The sequence below is a fragment of the Rhipicephalus microplus genome, chromosome 10 (genome assembly GCF_043290135.1).
Source record: "Rhipicephalus microplus isolate Deutch F79 chromosome 10, USDA_Rmic, whole genome shotgun sequence".
Taxonomy (NCBI): Eukaryota; Metazoa; Arthropoda; class Arachnida; order Ixodida; family Ixodidae; genus Rhipicephalus; species Rhipicephalus microplus.
Genome location: NC_134709.1, coordinates 17,680,656 through 17,704,620, shown reverse-complemented (window position 1 = coordinate 17,704,620; position 23,965 = coordinate 17,680,656). Strand labels below are relative to the sequence as shown.

Sequence of the window (23,965 nt, the reverse complement as noted above, 5' to 3'; positions counted from 1 at the left end):
TGCACATGACCAGAAGACTTGAACGAAATGGTGCCATGTGGCTCTTACTATAGGTACTGAACCAAATAAAGCGAACAGACAATCCGAACAGGCAGGGCATGGCGACCGACAACAGTTGTCTTTCAAGTTAAGAGTAGTAATAGTTACGTATACTGCAATAAATTGAAGTCGACAAAATATTCTCCTTGCCGTTGGTGGGAAAGGCGATATGCCGATCGGCGACGGCCCCTTGAGAAGACCTATACGGCTGTGGACGTCGGGAGCGAATAGATAAGAGAGATACCCAGCTCTGAGAGGTCATTTACGTTTTGTTATTCGCTCCGTTCTTGATACTCATACTTTTGGCACTCACCTGATCAGTCAAGAGACGAACGGATTTTTTGTCGCCTCTGGAAGCTTCGCGATACTCCTGGTTAGGAAGTACGAACGCGTCAGCGATGTTCACTTCCGCACTTCCGGAAGCTCTTCCACCGTGCGCGAATTGGGCAATCCGTACGGCCTTCTGCGCAGAAGGAGACAGTGGGAGTTTCTAGCGTCGGCATAGCGTACGAGAAGGCTACACTGTAAGGGTGAAGTTGCTGTTTTAGGGTGTATGCGCAATGGGTCCACGTAACGATTAATAAAAGGAAAAGGCGGATGATACAAGTTTTCATGTCTCTGCCTGCACGGAAGGGCTTTAACATGATGCTCTTGAAAGTATAACAGCCGTTGAAAGAGTGTTTCTGAATAAGTATTAGTGAAGTCTGGAAGCAGTGCCGATCTATATAGCACAGCAGTCTTATAGGCGTGAAAGGAAAGCGAATCAGGACCAATACAGCCAGGCGCCGAATTCACGAGGCTTGTTTCTCGTAAGTGCATTTTCAGATCTTCGGTAAAAGGTACTGCAGAGTGATTGGCTGAAATATTCTCTTACGATAAGCTTTAACGAAACACGTCCTTGTGTATAACAGCCAAGGGGTTATAACTTCACCTTTTACGGCTCATTTCCTGCTACGACACTTACATAAAGAAGGAAAGAAAGAAGAAGAAAGGGAGGAAGGAGGAAGAAAAGAAAAAAGAAAGAGAGAGAAATAAATAAATAAAGAACAGAAGAGAAGAAAGCGATATAAGAAAAGGAAGATTCGAAGGACTCTTCCTTTTAAAGCAAAAATCGTTCTTTTTTACTATAGCGCTATAATACGCACTAAAAAATAAATACCACCGCCTGAAAGCACGAAACGTAACGCTTAAACGTGGGTCATATTATGATGCACAATCTCAACAAGTACAACAAACGAGACGCAAGAAAGCTTAGCTCGGGTACTTTTCCTCAAATCATTGATACTACGAAGTTAGAAACGGAGCAATACTTTCACCGAATTTCACTTTGCATTTTGGTTCTAACGGGTAAGCGTGACAGTTTCGAAAAAAGTGCGTCACGTTTTGAAAACCGAGGTCGTGTATAGTCGCGTATACGGCAAGAGAACTTTTCACGGTCATGTCACGATGTGCGTAATCAACGGCTTTTTCAGCACATAAGCGTAGCGAAAACGGGGTATACACTCATGTCGAGAAAAACCAAGGTTGAATACAGAGCCCTGGTCGGTGGCGATAAAATCACTGCACAGTGTTGATTTGTTTTTGTCCCTAATTAGCGAACAATTAGTCCACTGTTTTCCGCTAATAAATAAATAAAAGGTAGCGGAAGCAATCGAAGAAACGGGCTAATGAAAAAAGTAACACTTTGGAAGGATTCCTTCATAGCAAATTGCTCACAGCGATGCATAAGCATCGACAAGCGAGACCTCATTTCACAACCGTCATACCACTCATCGCGCATTGATCACCAGCATAAGGTTGCCATTCCGTTTTGCCGCACCAAATTCTTTTCAGCAGCCTTCTTACCGAAAACAGCCGCCGATTGGAACCACCTTCCCTCTTCCGTTGTAACAATAATAGACCCTTTGTTATTTAAGACTGCAATTTCTCAGCAATGTTTGTAACTATACGCAGTTTCCATTATCTATCTTTGTCTTGTATGTGCTTGAATTCTTACTTATACATTTTTAGTTGATTTATGTTGCCTTCGTGATTTGCGCATCTGACACTTGTTTCTTTTCTTTGTCTTTTTTTCTTGTCTTTATTCCTTTGTGTGTTATAAATTTGTACCCATCCCCTCTGTAATGCCCTACGGGCCCTGAGGGTATTATAATAAATAGATAAATAGATAAATAAATAAATAAATAAATAAATAAATAAATAAATAAATAAATAAATAAACGTCAGACCCTTGACCTACTCATATGTCTCCTTTTAAGCTAAAGAACTACACACTTGCGGACGCATAATTTGGTTATCAGGCTCGAAACAAATCAACTTCACCCACTGCCCCGACCCAGGATTCCTACCAGTGCGTGTCCAATGGAAGCGCGGAAGTTCCCATTGGCCAGCTAAAATTTAATGTCCGCGGCGTGTTCCGAGTGTTACAGGGGCCGCAGGTCCTTGCCTTGAAGCGCGACGAAGGAGGCCGTGTCGCATAAGCAGTCGCCGCGCCGCTAAAACGTTTACGTAGTTCGTCCCACGTCTCAACGTAAACGTAACCTTGAGCAAGTGTTGGCTTCTGGGTCGTATATAAACCTCAAGGAGCGTTCGCGATTTGAGCACAGAGCAACCGCCGTGAACCGTGCTCGGGCCCATATAGCGTCGTAAGCGTTACGACCGAGGCGCGCAATCCATTTATACGGTTCATTTAATACGTGTGCGACGTAAGGAATCGCCATTCCGCGAGCCCTGCAGATTCAGGCCGCGTACCGAGGTGGAACGACATTCCGTAGGTTCGATCTTGGTGCCTCTCTCTAATAAAATCAGTCGATTTTACGAGTACCACTCATGCTTTTAGTCTCGGGTAATTTTCATCCCGGTTAACGGGCAGGTGAGACCGGAACGGTCCATTCATACTGAACCGATGGAAATGCCTCATTGGTTCTGCGAACCGATCGGCCGTCCTGATAGTCTTGCAGTAGCAATCTCTGGAACTCGTCCTTGGCCCCGTAGATTTGTCGGCATTGTGTTCAGTGCGTAGTTATCCTTGGAGAATGAACGAGCTCTTTTAGGTGCTTCTCGTGAATACCTGTTCGTAACTGCATCGACTTTACACAACTATATTCCGAGGGAGACTATGTTTTTTTTTCATAACAAAAGGAATATCGTAATAGTCTTGTGTATTTTGGGTTATTAATATTAATTAAGTCCCGAAAGAGTACATTTATCCTGAAGTCATCTATGTCAATTTTGCATTAATAGAATGAAATCTCAGGCTAAAAAAAAAGTGCGATTTCGTTCTCGATTTCATTCATTTCTAGCAAGCAAATATTGTAGTTCTGACAACGCTAGCGGACAGCGGCGCGTCGAACGACTCGCCGAGCTTGGTATAGACTGTTCAGTAAAAATGATTCGACACTGCAATACACAGGAGAACGAAGTTCAAAGAGGGCGCTTCATTACGCGGAACGACCACTTCATCGAAAGCCTAAATTACCTTGCTCTCAGCCTTTGGTCGACGCAACTAGAAAAAATTAATAATTTACGCACACAGATACGTGTAATGCACCTAGAAGGGTTGAGAACGCAGTCAGACGAAGATCCACAAACGGGAAATTTCGTCCCGTTCAGGGACCGCGTGCCCGCCAATCGTTGTACGCACAACTTTTGACAGCCCGTCTATCTGGCCAATTACGTCACGCATAATTTTCGCGCCCGCATGCAAAAATTCGCGCCCGCATGCAAAAATTATCCGCATGACCAGCCGATTCCGCATTAAGCTATTCTACAGGAAGTTTCGTTGTTTACTCATCGACTCAAACCTCGCGCAACGGGTATTGCAACTGTGTCCAAGACTGACCAGAGATATTTTAGGGGCGAAGCTCTTTAGGGTCGAGCCATGTCCCCTGTCCGTGGGCGTGTGTACATAAGCAAGCACATCTGAAAATATTCGGGGAGAGGGGAGGGGGAGGACACGTAAATATAGCAGCAGAAAAAGGAGCGCTGCTGCAGTACTTTAAAAGCTGTCCCCACGTTACTTAGACCTATGTCCCATTGGGTTTGCACTGACTGATTGATTTGATTGATATGTGGAGTTTAACGTCCCAAAACCACTATATCAGGAGAGACACAGTAGCAGGACTCCGAATATTTCGACCACCTGGTGTCTATTTAACGTGCACCGAAATCTATTGGGTTCACACATCACTGTGATATCATCCCCTCAATATTGAAACCGAAAGCGAATTTTTAGGACAGCGTTATTGAAGTAAGTTAAATGCATTTCGAGGCACGACGACAGCCTTTCAGTCTTCCTCGACACCAGTGCTTTTAATCAGAACAACGCGGATATTCATAAAATAAGTATCAGTGCTCCTCTACGAAATGTTGATGGTAACTGCAGTCCGCAAAGATTCGAACAAGATCATGAAGTGTGCAGGGGGCTAGGCGCGAGAACAGACACGCGCACAAACGCTCTTAAGTTTATTTCTTGAGCTCGGCGATACTGCAACTCTATAGCGCTCCCACTCGCAAGAGTCCAGTTGCGTCCCGATCGGTCCGCAGCCTCTACAACGCGGCATCGATAATCCTGAGGGATCAGACGAAAAAAGGAGGACGCGTACAAGGCGTCGACGAACGATGCGTCGCTCCACCCATGGGGCGTCCTCAGCACGGTCATCCCAACGAACCGTGACACTGACAGCTATGAATAAAGAGAGAAAGAAAAGAGAGAGAGAAAAAAAAACTAAGAAAATCGACTGCGTCGTCGGCAGAAGAGCCGGAGCGGAGCCCGCACGAGGAAGAACCAATTCCCGTGGCACGCGTTACAAGGACACACATCTCTCCGTACAGTATGTAGTCCTTGCTCCTCGACCACCTCTCCCGAGCGCGCGTATTATTTGTATTTAATTTGTTTTTCTTCTTCTTCCGTTTCGGTTGTTTCTCGGCTCTCGCATTAGCATAAGCGCGAGAGGTGCGTCGCGACCTACGGCGACAAGCGTGCACCTTATTACTGAACCGTGACTGGCGGTCGTCGTCGTAGTTGAGTATATAGCCAAACGTTCCGTTTCTGCCGTGACCGCGCGACCACTTTATAAGGAGCAACACGAAATGGAAGCTATAGAAAATAAAAACAAAACACTGAATTAGTTTGAACTGGTAAATTGTGCGATTTCATAACGCGCGATTTCATGTCGAACTTGTCGTTGAGTTCGACATATACGAGACACTTGCAAGGTGTCTCTTTCCAATGGTTATACGCATGTTTTTCGGTCGTTTTTTTTTTCATGAAAAGACGTAAACCTGCATACGAAAATAAAGAGGCTTTTGCTGAGAAATCGTGCGCGAATCATGCTGAATAAGTGTAACAACACGCGCAGTGTTTTAGGAGGAGATACTTTACCTTACCAAAAAAAAAAAAAACGGGGAGGAGTGATGCATGTATAGAGAAGGATATTTCAGTTCCACCAACGCGAAAACGAATAGGCGAGGCATGCATGCAGCGTTACGCGAGATTTCTTTGATGTGACACTGGGGGCGCCAAGCGCGGAACCGTATACACGCGGGGAGAAAGGTGTTTCTCATCCACTAACGTCATCGGAAAACTGCGCCGGCATGCAGGTTACCCTAAGGAGATGATGCTTCTTCCCAACGTTAAAGAGCCCCAGGTGGTCGTCGTTGAAGAACCCCAGGTGGTCGAGAGTTCCGGAGCCCTCCTTTACGTCGTCTCCCATAATCATATCGTGGTTTTGGGACGCTAAACGTCCCATATGAATCATCATCATCAATCTCTACATCCTCGGCTCTAGTTCTCTAAGGCATGTATGAAGGGTGTTTTTGTTTCACTAACGTCATCGGCTATTTATTGCCTTCTGCGTTTTTAATGGACAGAATTTTCATCGTTAGGGTTAGCATATTACTTTCAGCGTAGGAGTATTACAGGCTGACTGCACCTCTGTACTCTCTCTCTCTCTCTCTCTCTCTCTGTCTACAATGTGGTTCATTATATGTACTTATGTCAACACGCCAACATTGTTTATGTGGATGTAGTAAATAAGCTACGGTAGATACGGAGTAAGTGTGGATATATTAGTTCATGTGTTCGTGTAAGTTGTCGCCAGTGAAATCATCGCCACCACACTCTTGCACAGAAAGTGAATGGAAGACGCACCGGAAGATGTATGGTCTTCAAAGGGAGATAAATATCTTGCACTCAAGCTTCATAGCCTTCATCTCTCGAAAACACACGGAAGCCCGGAGAAGGTCATACCCGTTCGTGCAGTCACATTGTGACCACGTGCCGCGCTTGTGCCGAGCAATCCGGAAGATACTTCCGCGCTCCGGCAACCAGCCAGCCAGTCCCGGAAGAGAAAAAACTCCACGGCCGGCCTCGGCCTCGTCGTCAAGTCTAGAATCACTTCCTCACGATGACGTGTGTACGATGCGTGTGACCCCGTACTGACCATGTACGTTTCCCCGGCCATTCAGTCGGCCTCCTTAGCTCAAGCTTTAGCCGGCGCCCGCCGCCCTGTATTCGCTGCATCGTTAACCGTTCGCAGACGCCGGCGGCGGCGCGCGAACTATCTTTCTCTTCGATGAAGCCGGTTTTCGGGGTGCACGGATTGCGGTGATGGAAGTTTGGGCAAATCGTTCCTCTGAACCGCCGCTCCGGCGATCGTTAGAGCGGCTTTCCAGTGCACAGCTATACGGGCGGCGAATCACAACAGGAAAGTGGTTCGCCATTGAAAGAGAATAATACGAAGTACAGACACCCATTGTTCACTATATATAGTAGTCTCTTCCGAAATTCCTCTCCCCTCCTGCCCGCCCTAAGCTTCTGACTGAGTCGTATAACGTGGTTAGTGGCACGGTCATTCCGTCGGGAGGTAAAGCCACAAAAGGTGATTTCGGAGTCTGGGTGGCAACTCGAGTTCAATCAATCCACAGCTATATATGCGTACACAGAGCCGATTGAGTCGGACCATACTAGAGATACTATGTATAGCGTCTTCTGGGACTTCCTAGCCACCCACACCTTCCCCGAGGTACTCTCATATACTGCCTGGTTATGGGGATACTATAGTCTCAGATAATTTCTAGTAAAATCAGTGCCAAGCTCAGTTCATCAGATCCACAGAAACAGTTACCCAGAACACTTTAGAACTCTATGGGCATACGTGTAAATGTGTGCAGTTGTCTCATGTCTATGGCAGCGTCCACTCGACTTGCAGCTGTCTCCTGCCATTCCTGCCTTAGAGGGAAAAGTCACGCTTGAATCCAAGGTTTTTTTTTTTTATCCGAGTCACTACCTAGAAGTGTTTCATGGCAGTGGTAGTATTCTGAGTACCTTGGTCTACACAGTAAGAGGTTAGAGTAAGTCCAACAACGGCGAAGCATCTTTTCAATATTATCAAGCAAGTACGACACATCCGTTCGACGTCAACGACAAGCGAGCGCTGCAGTCTACAAACATTCGCGTCATATACTTCGTCCGCGTTCTGATAGCAGACAGCTCGAAGACCTTGTAACGGTGGCCCAAGCCGTACGCAAGTACGAGATTTGCGGACCCCCTGTCACCAGTTAAACGCACTGACGACATGCGTGCTACCACTGAGACAGCGTCAGAACGGAAGAAAAATGGCCGTCCGCCACATGAGAGAGAGGAAATAGCGTTCCAGACTCCAGAGAGCATCCCCGGCTTTCGTCGAGTTTCTTGCGGTTCACACGCACTCGCAAGCCAGTGGCTTATATATGCGCGATAGTGCTGCGACACCCTCGCCCACACCACGCAACGTGACTCATCGACGGCGATGCAGAAGCGGCATGAAAATGGCCGCCCACCTATACATAGAGGAGGGAAGGGTAGCGTCAACGGTGAGTTGAGGAGGACGCCTCCTCTCAAGCCCGGCGGTGCCGGACTCTCGCCCGCTTGTCACACATACGTGTCCGGTTCCTTCCTCCAGACTTCGCCGCAGAGTAACGACCGGCAGCCGTCGCGTCCGCATAGGAGAGCGTTTGTTTCCGCAAAAAGGCAACCTGCCTGCCTGGCTGCCTTGAATACGCGTCAGCAGTACAGTAGTACACGCGGTTTCTGTCCCACGGTGACTGCCTGTAAGAAGGAAAAGAGGCGAAGAAAAAGAATATATAGGCCAGGCTTCGAAGGCGACGACCTCATCAGATAACGGTCTGCTGATGCTTGGTTGCTCTTGCCTTCGCCTTGCCAGGCGAGCTAGGCTGGTTGTATACGGTCTGTACGTGAATAGGAAGCCGTCCTCCAGAACCGGGGCCCTTCAGCGGGGAATGACTACATTCTCACTCTGAGGGACTCGCTGCTACCGCCAGCATGGGTGGGCGCATCTTGCCCGCCAGGCGGAGTGTTTCCCTGTGCGTTTAAATAATTTTAATCTCGGACCTTCTGTGTGTTTTTGTCACTGCGGCTGTATTAATTGTGGGACGCTTCATCCCACCACTGCTTCGCGGGCGTGATAAGAAAATGAGTCAAAGAAGGACGAAACGCTAACAAGCGTAGGAGTTCGTGATGAGGTGTACGTACATCGTCCACAGTGCTCGCTAATGAAACTTTTCTTTCCCCCTTAAGTACCGCGCATGATTGTCCTAGTCAACGTGGCCTCGTTCACAAGAGTGCTAGGGCTAAATAGTAATTATATGGGAGCGACAACTTTATTTGTAGGTTTCCCTCGCCGCGTACACATTCTGCTAGTGAAAGTGGTGTTCATGGGAGGGCACGACGACGTACAATTAATTCACTGCAGGCGACGCCGGCTTTCGAGATGCCCTAGCGGAACAGTTCGTCAAGAACAGCTGGGTCTCATTTGAGGTACGGTCGCTTCGAGTGAATATAGTATGCGTATATGTGCTAGCAAAGGTCATCCGCGAATGAAGTGTGCAGCACGAGACACCCGATCACAGCTACAGAGTGGACCAGGTGACAATCACGGCGCACGCTCCGGAACACGACATGAACCACTACAGCCAGATACAACTTCACAGGGGCGACGGCAGTGACATTTCCTCAACAAAGGCGGACTGATATGAGCCTCCACCAATATGCGCGCACTCCACTCTGACGTCATAAACAGGGCGGCCGGTGGCTCCACCATCCGGCACACGAGCGGAGCTGCTTATCCGCGGAGGCAGTTGACGGTCGCGCTCTCCAATCGTGTAGGTGGAGCATTTCCTGCCTTCGTTAGTTGCATCCTTCAATAACCATCATCATAATCAGCATCATCATCAGCTAGGCTACGCTGCTGCTGCAGCAAGATATGTGGTTATCTTGCCTACACGCTACATGCCCTTACATGTTAATTTCTTGAATGCGGGGAGCCCAGACAACAGAAGTGCGGGAGCCAGTCATCAATGCTGGGCCTGCGTTCGGCTATGTTTTCCGAAGGGAAGGCGGGGCGGGGCCACCGGCCATTCGAGTGATGACGTCACTTTAGAGTGCGAGCTCCGCCTTTGAGGAGGAAAATATAGAAAGGCAGACAGATTCTGAATGTTCTCACGAATCCTTTAGTTGTAAAACGACTGATATGGCGGAGACGCTATGCACGTGTAAAGGCTCCTACTCGGTATATAACCGGTATATGATTCGGTATATAATCTAAGAATGTACATATGTCACCAGGGCTGGTGATCGAGCACCGTTAGCATTTAGATAACCCTATCTCGTAGCCATGGCAGACGCGCGTTAACGCGGTCGTCGGTATGAGGTGTCCCAGGTTGGCGTCGGGTAAGAGCGCCCCCACGCCGTCTGAAAAGATTATCAACTTCAGTTGTAGCTGCACGCCATGCATGCTGGCAATGGCACGAGCTGGCTCTTGGATTTAGGGAGTCATCCCCCTCATCGCTTCAATATGCGTGTGTGCCTCGCGCCTATACTGAGTGTGTGCTTCAGGTGTTTGCGTATTAGACAGTAGCGTTTGGGTGTGATACAAACGAGACTGTCTGATGATTGCACCATGGCCTTAGGATCTAAGAGCGAATGCTTCGTGTCTCGGTATGCCACTGGTGTACAATAGCAAGTCTCCTCCTCCATCAATTGACAGAACGAAAAAGAACCTTCACTCTTCCTATTCAAGGAAATATTTTATAGCCATGGTTCTTGGCGGTAGTTTTCGTTGTTGTCACAAACGGACAGACAGACAGACAGACAGACAGATCGATCTAAAAACTCTGCATTGCTTGACTATACCGGATCTCTGAGTATATTAGGACCGATTCGGTGGAAAGGAAAGAGAAAGGAGGAAAGTGAAGCGAACAGTAGGAGCCGTCATGCTTTCGAGCACGTGGTGGCTGTCAGCGACGTTTCTTTGTTCTCTCCGCGCTCGTTAAACACGAACCCTGCAGCGAAGCCATCGCTGACACGATTTCGCCGATGTCGACGTCAGTGACCCAATTCTCTTGACGTGTTTTAGCGACGAGGCAAGCGCGCCACGTGATCGCATACGAGGCAGCGATGACCGCAACGAGCACGGTTCTCTCAATGAACGCGCAACGAATTCGGTCGAGCCTTCGAACAGGCAGGACAAGCTGCTTGCGCGTCGTTATAACGCCACATTCGTGCGTTTGGATGCGTGCAACAGGCGAAGCGAAATCGTATACAAACACCCCATGAAAAAATGCACAAGCTCTCTGGTTCTATTGGAAACGTCTGAAACAACACAGACCCAAAAGGCAGGAAAGTTCAACGTTGTGTCAGATCTGGTGGTTTCAAAAGTTCTGACGCTAACCGTATACTTTCACGCGACACGAAGCGTCTTATTTGGTGCGCCATACTTACACTTTGAAAAGCAGCGCCCCTTTATTATTTTGTAGTAAAAGATGCAGGACCCTAGATGACAGCGTAAGTTGGATTGGAAATAACGCGAATAAAACGAAATTCGTTACTCGGACGCTCCTCGACATGAGACCATTTGCAAATACTGCGTATTCAATAATAGGTTTCCGTTCTTCGTCCATGTGAACTTATGGAGAGAGAACGCGGCGACATTGGCAAATGTTCACGCCGAGGCAGTTTCTGTGGTGCGCATGCATTCCTAATGTATAGACCATTTTACGGATGGGTCTCAGTGCCACCATTTTGCATTGTTCACCTGCGTGTTTTGCATCTTTAACAACTTAAACGAACAGTGTTTTACGGTAGACGCTTACGCGTGAAAATGGTTGGGTGGGTCAATACGATGTTTCGTAATTTTATAAATTGACGTCGCTATATACAAAAACAAGAAAGCATCGCGTTAACAACTCAAGATGGCGGCACCTGGATGTTTTGAGTAATGTAGTCTATATGCATGTGCGCACATGGTGCACCGTAAGCGGGAATGAAATCTCTCCGCTACGCCCCTCCTCTCTTCCCGTCCATTTCGTTGACAACGTCGGAAAGAAAATAAGCTTTGCATTAGACGCAAAAATTAGAATGAAGCGTGCTACTTCACAACGGCCTTCCTTGGGTGAGTTGTGACGGCCTGCCTAGGGACCCGGGCTTTCCGGGTGTACGCAGGTCGAAACTAGACAGCTCTTGGAAAGCAACATCACAGATCTTCAACCGCCTTTGTCGTCAAAGGCCTGACATAAGCTTGAACATTAAACGGTTATGCGACATGTCCGACTATGAAGCAGACATGGTATGAAGCAGGTATGAAGCAGACATGGCGCCTGCCTCAAATAACCGAAAACACCCTCCTCCCTTCCTATGCGTATACGCCTACGCTAATGTATACAGTCATCAACAAACTTAACGTGAACGCTTAGCAGCATGGCCTGCACTGGTTTGACTAATAACTCGGTATACTTGCATTGTATGTCAGCACGGTTGGTTAACATACCGGCCACAATACCCAAAGCAACGCGGTTCAGCCGCAAGTTAAACCATGTCAGGACACGCTGCGGAGCATTCCGCGGTTAAGCTTGCTGACGACTGTGCCTATATATAGGCCAAGTATGCGAGATATGTGCAAAGTAAGTAAACACACGAAAAAAGAACTTTGCAAGGCAAAGGTCTCCCGTGTCTTTCCACAATCAACCTCCATGTCACGAACACAAAAAGGGAAGTTCATCGCGCTTAGTATGCGGACGAATATCACTGCGCCGGGCCAAATGAGCGTATGCAAATCGACCAGGACTGGGTCGTCGCGACACGCGAGCAGGTTTCAATTGGCGCCGGCATGCCTTGCACAGCGGTCGCCGTTCATTCTCTGGCATCGCTGCACAGTAGAGTGGACGGATGTCAGTCAAGAGGGAGTGCTTGCGCGCACGCAAGCTTCCCAATTGGCGACGTGCTGCGTCGTTACGACACCGAAACACGGAACAGCAGCTGACCATGACGTATCTCTAACCGGGGCTATACAGGAGCACGCTGACGTTACGTAACACGAATAACGAGTCATGGCACGAACCTCATTATACAAATGAGATCTAACAGACAATGGGGAAGGGACAAGAACAACGAGAGAGAAGGCAGAGAGGTTAACCAAGGCAAATGCCCGGTTTGCTACCCTACGCTGGGGGAATGGGAAGGGGGGCACAAAGATGAGAGAGGAAAAAGAAGATGATTGATATGTGGGGTTTAACGTCCCAAAACCACCATATGATTATGAGATACGCCGTAGTGGAGGGCTCCGGAAATTTTAACCACCTGGGGTTCTTTAATTTGCACCCAAATCTGAGCACAGGGGTCCTACAACATTTCCGCCTCCATCGGAAATACAGCCGCCGCAGCCGGGATTCGAACCCGCAACCTGCGGTTCATCAGCCGAGTACCTTAGCCACTAGACCACCGCGGCGGGGAGGAAAAAGAAGAGAAAGAGAAAAAATGTATTGTCAGTCAATGGGCTGACGCGTATGCCTAACAGACAATCATGCCAAGAAACGTATAGGGAATGTTATATGATGTAATTGTAATGCAAGTGTGAAGAAGGAAAAGTGGGTGAAAAGATGTCTCATCGAAGCCACGATACGAACCGGCGACCTTCGAATAACGCGTCCAACGTTCAACCAACTCAGCTACCATGGTGACTATCCCCTCCCACCCCCACCCATCCACTCTATTGGGTTTGCCCCCCCCCCCCAAGAGAGGCACACGGGGGGCAACAAGGAGGCACACGGACCTACAGCATATCGCGTCCATCTAAATGTTGTCGCCGCGGCCGTGAATCGGTGCCATAACCATCGCCACTAGACGACAACGTCGGGTGCAACTTATGCTAAGTACAGCCACAAGGACCGCTTCTACCTTCAAACTCACACCATTGTTTCAGCAGCCTTTTTTTTTTTCAATCATTTCACTTCAGACTAAAGCATCGATGAACAAGGGCAAGCGTATATACGGTTTATTCAAGATTATGGGGCGTTAGGATGATGGGACCCGTTCAAGACACCTGGTCGAGACGGCTGGGATGATACGTACCACGTGTCCAACAGTCAGCGCGAGCTCCCAAAGAAGGACTGCCCGCTATTCAAGAAGGACGTGGCGCAACCTTCACAACCGGTCAGAGTCCCGAAACCGCGGACACCGAAACATACGCACACACAAGAAAACGCGTCGTAAGGTGCTATACGAAAACAGGTCAGATCAGAAGGCCGACCGTGACCTGATCTTTCCCTCCTCTTCTCCACGTGCTCCTCGCCCTTTTAAACTCTCGCGTATACACTTATTGTGCCCCGAAGGAGGAGCGACGTGCAGAGTCCAGCGTATACGAGCGTCATTTCCAACGTCCGTCCTTGGTCATTCGGGCGCGCTCACCATACGGTGGCACTCGCCTGATTGTTTCGTTGGCCTACTTGGTTCGGAACGGCATTGGGCATCGCCTCGATACCACCACCCGTTCGCAGCAATCGGCCGTCTATTGTAAGTGACTCTTAAAAGAAAGAAAAGAAGATTACGAGTGAGCTCCGTAACTGTCGGCATCATAGTGCGACACTTCAACAGAGGGCTCACGAGGGACGGGGGTAAGGAGGGATTAAAAGGGATAGGGATAGAGATGAGGACACCCACATACAGATGTAAAGAGAATAAGATAGAGAAAGATGGACACGGTCGAAGGAGTCCGAGGACGGGCCACCACTTTACGACAGCTCTTGTCGGCGTCAGGAGATGGCGGAGGGCGAGCCGGTCGGCCAGAGCAGCGCTGTCGTTGGAGATCGCGGGGGCACAACCTGTCGTCACGGAGTCCAGTGAGTGAGTGAGTGAGTGAGTGAATGAGTGAGTGAGTGAGTGAGTGAGTGAGTGCGTGAGTGATTCGGCCGTTTACGAGGCCGCTATGCACGCGCGATTTCTGAGAACCTCATACCGGCCATAGCCGTGTTGGTAGGCGAAGGTTCCATAACCCCCGGAATTCCGCAGAACCCCCTCGTCACGGTGGTCTAGTGGCTATACGGCGATGGACTGTACTAACCGAAAGGTCGCGGGATCGAATCCCGGCCGCGGCGGCCGAATTTCGACGGATTCGAAGCGCTAGAGGCCCGTGTGCTTAGATTTAGGTGCACGTTAAGGAACACGTGACTTCTCTTTCTTGGTGCCGTCATTCGCACTGCGGCTCAAGTACCATGCATTTCAAGGAGAGAGAGAAAGAGAGAGAAAACTTTATTTGTGCTCCATGGTGGCTCAGTGGTTAACGCCTCGCTTTCATGTCTAGGAACTCACTCAGTCTGTGAGCACAGAACACCGGAGGGCCGAAATTTTCGGAGCCTTCCACTATGGCGTCCCTCGTAAGCAAACCGCACTTTTAGAACGTGAACACTTAATGATTACTAGTTATTATTAGGCGTGGTACGCAAAACGGGGGCACAGTCAGCGTGCAGGAATGTGTGCATCAAAGATGCGCCAGTCACACGCGTAACTGTATGCGCAGTTTTCCAATAATTCCAAACGGCAAGTGTTTATTTATTCAATCAATGGCTGCACTATCCCCAGCAGGAAAATTTCTTCAGAAACATGGGATTCAGAGAGTCTTAAAAAAGTGGTATAAAAATATACGCGTTACATTTCCCGCCTTAAATTGCTATCAGCGTGGCACAAACGATACGCCGAGAAATACGAAATAAATAAAAAAACGAGGCACGTCCACGTCCGAAAGCGTACACAGGCTTAGAAGAAGAAAAAAAAAAAGAAAATGTGCGCAGACGCCCCGCAGTGCCATTCGTCAAAGTCAGACCGGTTTTCGTAAACGTTTCCGCCTCGACTCTTTCACCACACGTTTACACGCGTCACAATACTGCACGCAATTAAGAGATGAGTGACGTCCGTTCGCTCTGTCTGGCAGCTGTGTACGCGCAAAAGGATTTTCCCGATCGTGCAAACTGGATCGTTCGGCGCGGCGGCCAAGCACGGCCGAAGCGGGCAGCTATAGTACGGCAGCTCTAGCACCCCGCCCCGCCGCGGTGGTCTAGTGGCTAAGGTACTCGGCTGCTGACCCGCAGGGCGCGGGTTCGGATCCCGGCTGCGGCGGCTGCATTTCCGATGGAAGCAGAAATGTTGTAGGCCCGTGTGCTCAGATTTGGGTGCACGTTAAAGAACCCCAGGTGGTATAAATTTCCGGAGCCCTCCACTACGGCGTCTCTCATAATCATATGGTGGTTTTTGGGACGTTAAACCCCACAAATCAATCAATCAGTTAAACGGTTAAGGTATGTGCCCTCCCCCTCCTGCTCACAGAAGAAGAGGCTTGCGCACAGAAGGGGAGGGGGGGGGGCAGCAGAAGCTACCGAGCAACTTCTCGCTGCCTCAGCCGGGAGTACACGAGACGCGCAAGCGTCAAGCGACATATTGCTGCGCAGGTTTATTCTATTCGCGCGTTGCGATAAATCAAGGCCGTTAATTCTAACGCGGAACCTCTTTTTATCTACTCCCCCCCCTCTTTATTCTTGCTTTATTTTTCGTCTTTTTATCTTCTCCCCCCCCCCCCCTCCCTCTGTTCTTTATTTTTCGTCGATCGATGTGTCATTGCCCAACGGCGCGGCAGCGTCAACTTGACAGGTCGAAAGAAGGTCGGTTAAAACAGCACTTCCGGGATTCCACGAACCGTAGCTACACGTAAGGGGCTGTCGCCACACGGAGCAGGCAATAGTCTCTTCACCGCTAGACGTGTTCGCCAAAGAAGAAACAAAAAATAAGAAAAGTGGTTCCCACCTCAATGTGATGCTCGTTGACACTAGGACGTGTGCTTACTTTTGTAGTGCGTTCTTTCTGTTCTTTACTTTGTTTCTTTGCAATTATTGCTGAAGAGACGATGAAGCCGTGGGATAAAAGAAAGGTACATAGACATGACATAGAGGCCCGATGCCACCGCTATAGACCATTCGTTTGTGCAGGTGATGGAGCCTGCGTAAGCGCGCCCATCTAAGAGAATGCTCCACACACACACGTCGTGACACATCGCGAGGCTGACGCAAAGTGGTGTACACGCCTTCTCAGCTGGAATGGAGCCAAATCGCTCAGTTCGTCCGTGATGTGAGCCCCCGAGCGAATTAAGCGACGAGTACAAATTGTCCTTACGACGATCGTTCTCGAACAAGCCTCCCTTGCGCCGGCTTTACACAAGGTTGAAAACAGCTTTCTGGTGATTTTTCGACGGGGCACGTGCACTGCCTGCATAATGCAATACTCTGTCTGGAGTCACGAATAGCTACTTCGTTTGAACCGCCAGAAAATTTCGGGGTTTGTTGCGTGTCCGCGAATCTCCTTTGATACGCTCATTCGCGATGTTCGTGCACGCGACAACCAAACTTTGTTGTCACGGCAACAAAGTCTCCGGTCTAGGTTATAAGAAAAAAAAAGGGAAGCTGGCAAAGAGGTTAAGCACGTAAAAAGATCGGATAAACATCGTTCACATCGCATGCATTCCGCTTACGATATGACCAACGCCATGAGAACTAACCAAAATACCAACCAATGTGAACAGCACAATCTAAGGCTCAATGGCACAAGCTAAGAAGGCTCAATGTCATCTATCTATCTATCTATCTATCTATCTATCTATCTATCTATCTATCTATCTATCTATCTATCTATCTATCTATCTATTTGTCACAAACCATGACGATTTAGGTGCATTATGTAACCCCATTTGGTCACGAGTATAATACGAAATCCCACTTTACACAACGTGTCTCAAAGCCTTAGGAACAAGTCAAGTCACACCATAAAGTCGATCGACTAACAAAAGATGCGAAATTTATTATGTCAACCAAACCGATGATATATGCATCAAAAGCAAATACACGTTGACGATTCTGGTGCAAAAGCGTACATCCACCGCACGAGGACACGTGACCTCGGGACATCCTGCGTACGCCGTGTACAGCACGCGGTGTACAGCGCCGCCAACAACTTTCCAGTTACGGCGGGGCAGGATGATACTGCGCAGAAAAAAAGAATACCGCAAGGAAGTGCCACTACAAAACAGACAAGGCAGCCAGAATGCTATCTGTCGCGACAATCGCGGCACGCATTAGCACACAATGAGTGGCACGCGCCGACGACGACGAAGAGCCGTGCGATGAAGCACGGCTCACCCCCCTCACCGTCGTCTCGCCGAAGTCCCCCAGCTTTTTGAAGAGATTCGGCGCGGTGCTCCATTTCTGGAGGAAGTCGCCGGTTCAAAGGAACAAGACTTTTGAACAACGTTTGCCGGTGAACGGTATGCCACGGTGGCTTTAAAGCGAGAGCAGTTAGGGGGGGAGGGGGTCACAACAACGCTTGATTTCGGCAGCCTATAGTTGTTCGCCACCGGTGTCTGTAACCAATATCACGCGTCATATTATATATCGTACTGCGTGGTAGTCGCCCCGCCACGGTGGTTTAGTGGTTAAGGTACTCGGCTGCTGACCCGCAGGTCGCGGGATCAAATCCCGGCTGTGGCGGCTGCATTTCCGGAGGAGGCGGAAATGTTGTAGGCCCGTGTGCTCAGATTTGGGTGCACGTTAAAGAACCCCAGGTGGTCTAAATTTCCGGAGCCCTCCACTACGGCGTCTCTCATAATCATATGGTGGTTTTGGGACGTTAAACCCCACATTTCTATCATCAACTGCGTGGTAGTCAAGCATTTTACCACGATACGCGAGTTCATATGAGTGTACACACAGGCGGTGCACTTTTCCTTACTGTTTTGACCGCGTTTGGTCTCAAGGAGTTGGAAAACCCTCCCCGAGTTATATTTTACAAACAAGAACTATAGCTTGAAATGCCTCATTCTTAAGGCTGGAGCACAACGCATGACTAATTAAGAATGGCTGCGGGAAAAAAAACGATAACGCTTGAGAGTTAAAACTGATATTTTCAGCCTGTAGCCCGCACTTTTCTAGCACCATAGATTTTTTTTCATTAAAAAAATTTTAGATGTCGTCACGAGTCCAGACATGAAAACGCTAAACTACAATGTGAAACAGCAAGCACCTGCTGTCAGCTTCTTAACTATTATTCGCATTACGTTATTCTTTAGTTCTCTTTATTACTGCATACGAAGTCCGATCTGAGTCGCAGTGAAGGAAACATATCGCCATGTGCCCACCACGGATAAACACCGAAAACACTCATACCTACCCAACCGTCACAACAGCGGCGCATCAGGTATGTTAATGACTTAAATGTATTTGATTTGCTCATATTGGCCATCGATATTTTTATGTGTAAAACATTTCCAATAATAACGCGGTACAAATCTCAAGACTGAACCAAACTAAATACTATACCAAGCTTTCCTGAAAGCTTTGATCGCGCTATATTTGGGCTAGGCATATTGAAGCATCACGTGGTGTCATTTAATGGGTATATTACACGCGGTAAATACTCCTCACATGAACACCCCCTCTCCCCTTTGTGTTTGCATATACATGCATTTGCGACAATGCCGGCAACAACGGTGCCCTAAGCGGTTCAACACTGCATTTTCTTTGTAGTGTAAACTAAATTGAGTGTCTCCATTTGAAGCTTGAAGCCGTCATTCGCTTAAAGGGTGAGAACTTGGACAATATAGCGACAACTCATCTTTTAGTCATGGATGACGTTGCTTTTACCCCGCACAATGCAAGGTTGCCTCGTCGCATTACCGCAAAACTCAGCGCTCTTATTTATTTTTTTTTTTGCATCGTTCACAGACAAACGATCAAACAATTCAGCGGTCCGAAAACAATCACGCACGAGGGCCCCGCCAGACAGCCCCCCAACTAATGTCACGGAAAAAGGCTGAAGGGGGGGGGGGGGGGCACGCCACGCGATGAAGTCGGTTAGAACGCGATATTATGCATGCGTACATGTATGCACTGCGTCTGCACAGAAAGCGGGCACCGCGAGATGAATTGCGTGCAGTATAACACAGTTCACCACAATGTTTGCCATAGATGGAACTTGGGTACTGCGCCCGTTCAACCACCATAGAAATGATGGGTGGTATGATTTGGCTATTAGTCTTCCGGCTCGTGGCATCGAATGCACTCGTCTCTTTGTTTATTGTAGTGCTTAGGCTTTCGCTTCGGATAAAAAGAACAGCTTGTTGTGAACCTCGTCAGCTGATTTAAATTGGTCAGCAAAAAAAAAAAAACGGTCAAGGCAGTGAAGTGTGACGGCTGAACTTCTCCTGGACTTCACCTTGCGACATAGCTATACTCCAGGCCAAACGGAGACAAACGTAACCGAAAAGGCGAAGATTAGAGACAAATCAACGTACTACCCATAATTTCTACGCTGGCAGAATCGTTATGTGTTGCAGCTCCCACAGACACTGGCGCCAGGTTTTCCTCTAGAGTGTGAAGCTATGCAGTATAGATAGGTTGCAGTTGATGCCACACTTCCAAGCTTCTCCTCGACGTTCCAGTAACCAAACATGGCTGCCGTGGTGACGTCAGTACACATAATCAGCGCGCGTGAAATCGGCTTGCGCTTCATACGGCAGTGGTACTTCAGAGGGTTATCGTTATCGATTCGTCGCTGGGTGCTATAGGGATATAATACGACACCATGGCGTTAGCGGAGACTGGTAGACTATAGACCACGAGAATGACGGGACATTTGAGAAATGTTTGTTGCGCTGCCTGCATTCATGGTTACGTCGCGGCGACGTACAGCTTATATATGCGCAGCAGCGGTCTGACAAGGTGTGCGTTCATTCAAAATAAGCTAGACGGGCGTCAAGGCACACCAATGGACTGACAGCGATGTCGAAGGAAACAAACACTCCGTATAACGCGCAACGACATTGCGAAATATCGAGGCATTGCGAGGATGCATATACAGCTGCGACAGCGTACACACCGAGAAGCTTCAAGCGGCGTGACGTCATCGCGACAGCAGCGCCGCCGTCAAAAGCCCTCACTCGTGCCAAGGTCGTTCGAACCCGAACGAAGATTCAACTCGTGACGTAGCGTCACCGGCGGGGTCCGGGTCTGCCCGCGGGAAGCGATTTGTAACGCGTAAAGCAGAAGTCCGACCTTCTCCACGCCCCGACGACTGTCGGTATGTCGTGTCGCGCGAAGGAACGTCATTCATTCATTCATTCATTCATTCATTCATTCATTCATTCATTCATTCATACTGTTAACCCTCACTTTGGGGTCATTACAGAGACGGTTTGGATTTGAGTCGTACAATGGATGGATGGATGGATATGGCTGTACCCTTTAGATCGGGCGGTGGCTAGCGCCACCAAGCCGTACTATACAAAAATATACGTGGGAACGCCATCTGTAGAATTACTTTTGTAACATATATCAAACGTGTATAGCGAACACGCTTACACGCCCTTTCGACTCAGCATTTATAACATAATATTTACGATTTATGGAACATTTGTATAAGGAATGCTTTATAATCACTCGTAAGAAATACAAATCACGAGCCGCGCCTGTTCAGAGGATCACACGCCTCATCGATTGCACGACCAATAATGCGATATGCAGGATCTGGGGCACACGTGCTTGTCCTATACGAGGTTGCTAACGAGCGCAGCAACCAACTCCGGCGCCCCGCTTCGAATTCACGGGCCGGGAGGCCTCTGGGTACGACGTCATGTCACGTGACGCGGAAGTCCGGAAGTTATAGGATGGCGTGAGCAATTACGTACGCGTTACGTAGGCGTGGTACCAGCTCTGCAGGGGATGCGGTGTCCTTTATGAGTCTCACCTATCGTGACTCGAGAGTTTTAACGTGTATAAAGCTCTCTTTAAATAAACGCGCGAACTTTCATTGGAGATAACTGTACTCTCTTCGGAGAGTCGTATTGGCCGCGGGGACATACCGTGGCGCCACCTACGTGATGACGTCACTCGTGGGATGCCGGCGTGTGTTGTCTGTGCTAGAACACTGCATTCCCTGCGCCTTTGATGTGGTCACCGTGCGTTCTTCCCTTTGTTTCGAAGCTCGGCGCTTAAAGAAGCGGTAAGGTCCGATCATAGGGGCAAGCAAACTTCGAAAAACCCGAGTTTTTTTTTTTTCGTTCTATGCCGGTTACAGACACCGGCGGCGGCGGCGGCGGACAAGTACGGCGCCGCGCATGACCGGTTTTCTGATCTCATAACAGCTTTCGCTGCTGTAAAAAGACTTACGCGGCTTTTCGTGAGCCATACGTTAATGTGAGTCATACGAAGGTGATCGTGACTCACCAAAAACACTAACGCATACTTAGTGTACACATTAGAGTGCACATTTCTTAGAGTCCACATTAGGGCGGCGTACCTAAGCCACGCCACCAGTGATCGCGGAGGCCCTACACCGGCGCCCGGCAGCTCCAACATTTTCGGCATGTTGGAGCTGCCGATTATGCTAACCAGACGATCTTTCGCCCATAATGATTACTCGCATGCATGATCACCCCCTGCCGTGGCTCGGATTGGCTTCAGTCGAGCTTAAAACCTCGTTTACAACGCTGTATGCTTCATTCCTGGCCGAAACATTGAAAGGATGTTGGCTATCGTTGACTGAATATGGCTAAATGGAGATTGCACGTCTTGGCTCATGTCGACTATCCACTCTCACGACACCAACGTCACCTTCATCAATTCGCAATCCAACGACCGAATCGTCATATTTTTTTTTTTGCCATTGTTTATTTCTATCAATCATAGCAGCATCGCACAGAGAATTTCCGTACAGTGAGTCACTGAATTGCTGCGTTGAACTTTAATGAAGGGGTGGGACACACAATTGAAAAGAGTGAAGATACTGTGGGCATTTAAAGCACGCTTCTTCATCACCCGTACAAAACCATCATCACCTAGTTAGTGTTCTTCATCTTCATCGTTAGTGGATAAGGCTCTTGAATCGGTTATGTGCCTCGAAGGTGACTGCTTCTGGCAACGTCTTCCAGGCCTAAAGGACTTCGTCGCAATACATGAAACATTAGAAGTAAGCTTTTTCATCCGGAAGAAACAGGATCAAAAATGACACGGGGGCCTCCGCACCGACTGCGATGACTCATCGTCAATCTATCAGCTTGCTGGTGAAACAACAAGTATCTGCAAAGGGCGAGGACAGCTCTGTTTTTTCTACATACGCATGCACCGGTATACGGGCCACTTCAGGACGATCAAGAAGGAAAACGGGGAAATACACAAGAAACGGTTTACGCGGGACATTGTTTGGCGCGTCACAGAGGAATAGGTTATAGCAGAGGTGCTCGCCATTGAAAGAAAGAGGAAGAATAGGCGGATGAAAAGCAAAATAAAAAAAATGTGCATATGTAGATACGATCGAGCGGCATATGCCGGATTTGCATCCGCTGCATACCCTTGTGCTTTTGTACTTACAACACTCGATCGGTCTCTTCTTGATCGCTTCCTTCCGTCAACCGGACGCCGTGAATCGAGAAACAATCGACACTCCACGTGCGGGGAGTGTAGCAACAGGTGCCCGCATCTTCCAATCGAACACGCAACGACTCACCATCATTTGCATACACGGTGCGAAGGTCGATAGGTGTGTGTATATATACATACGTCGAAGGCCGTTTTTTTTTTTCGCATCTTCCGCATCTTCGTCTGGCGTTTTTTTTTTTTTCTTTTCGTCTGTGATTTCTTCTTTTCGGCGAACCCCGAAGCACATTCATCAGTCCTTATCGCCGATAACAACTGTCCCACGTCTGTCCAGCTTCGTACGCGGATTACTAGGGGGGAAATACGGCACCAGTATATCCCCGTCATGCATAATCGTCAGCGGAACATTTAAATAGCACTCTATACTAGAAAAGAAAGGAGAGCGACCAAGAACAGGCAGACAGCTTACAACTATACACCGTAAAACGAAAAAAAAAATAGTCATGCGATTCTTTTTCTGGCTCCCGAATTGCCACATATATGAATCTCTTTAACGAGACACGCTACACCCTTAGGAGACTACTTATACTCTTGTCGAAGAGTCATGACACCCAAAAGAGAGTCACCGTGCGTCTTTCATACGGAGCGTCATATAATGTTAATGCACGACTGACGAAGAGAGTCACACAAGCGCTTTTTTTTCCCCTTCTTCCTAGGAGTGTACACGTCCGGTATATGCTATAGCGTGCATCGGGGGAAAATGGACAAAACGGATGAAATCGAAAAATCGAGCAAAATCGAAAATCGAGCGACGAAATCGAAAAGAGAGGAGAGAGTATAGATATACCGTGTCTGCTCGTTATAAGCATGGTTGGGCGCTCACGTCTGACGAGCCCCACAACGTCCAATAGAATCGTTTTAGGCGTTTATATTCAAGCCCAGATAATTGGCGAGTTCTTCTCCTGCCGGGAAACCGACTGCAAGTGAATCTTCGGCGTAACCGTTCCCGACGCGGCCCCTTTCTTTATTTCTTTTAAATGCGAAGCATTCTTTTGCGTACTGCAGGGACTTTGAACTTCTATCTATCTATCTATCTATCTATCTATCTATCTATCTATCTATCTATCTATCTATCTATCTATCTATCTATCTATCTATCTATCTATCTATCTATCTATCTATCTAT

The 23,965-nt window shown here is 48.3% G+C and overlaps 2 protein-coding genes across 2 annotated transcripts in view; one reads left to right on the top strand and one right to left on the bottom strand.

Annotated features, from left to right (window-relative positions):
- LOC119181830 (solute carrier family 22 member 6) overlaps nucleotides 1-23,965 on the bottom strand; it is a 340,399-nt gene that overhangs the window by 185,900 nt on the left and 130,534 nt on the right. The gene's annotated exons all lie outside the window — the stretch shown is intronic.
- Nucleotides 1-23,965, top strand: part of LOC119181280 (very long chain fatty acid elongase 7) — a 117,865-nt gene that overhangs the window by 1,797 nt on the left and 92,103 nt on the right. The gene's annotated exons all lie outside the window — the stretch shown is intronic.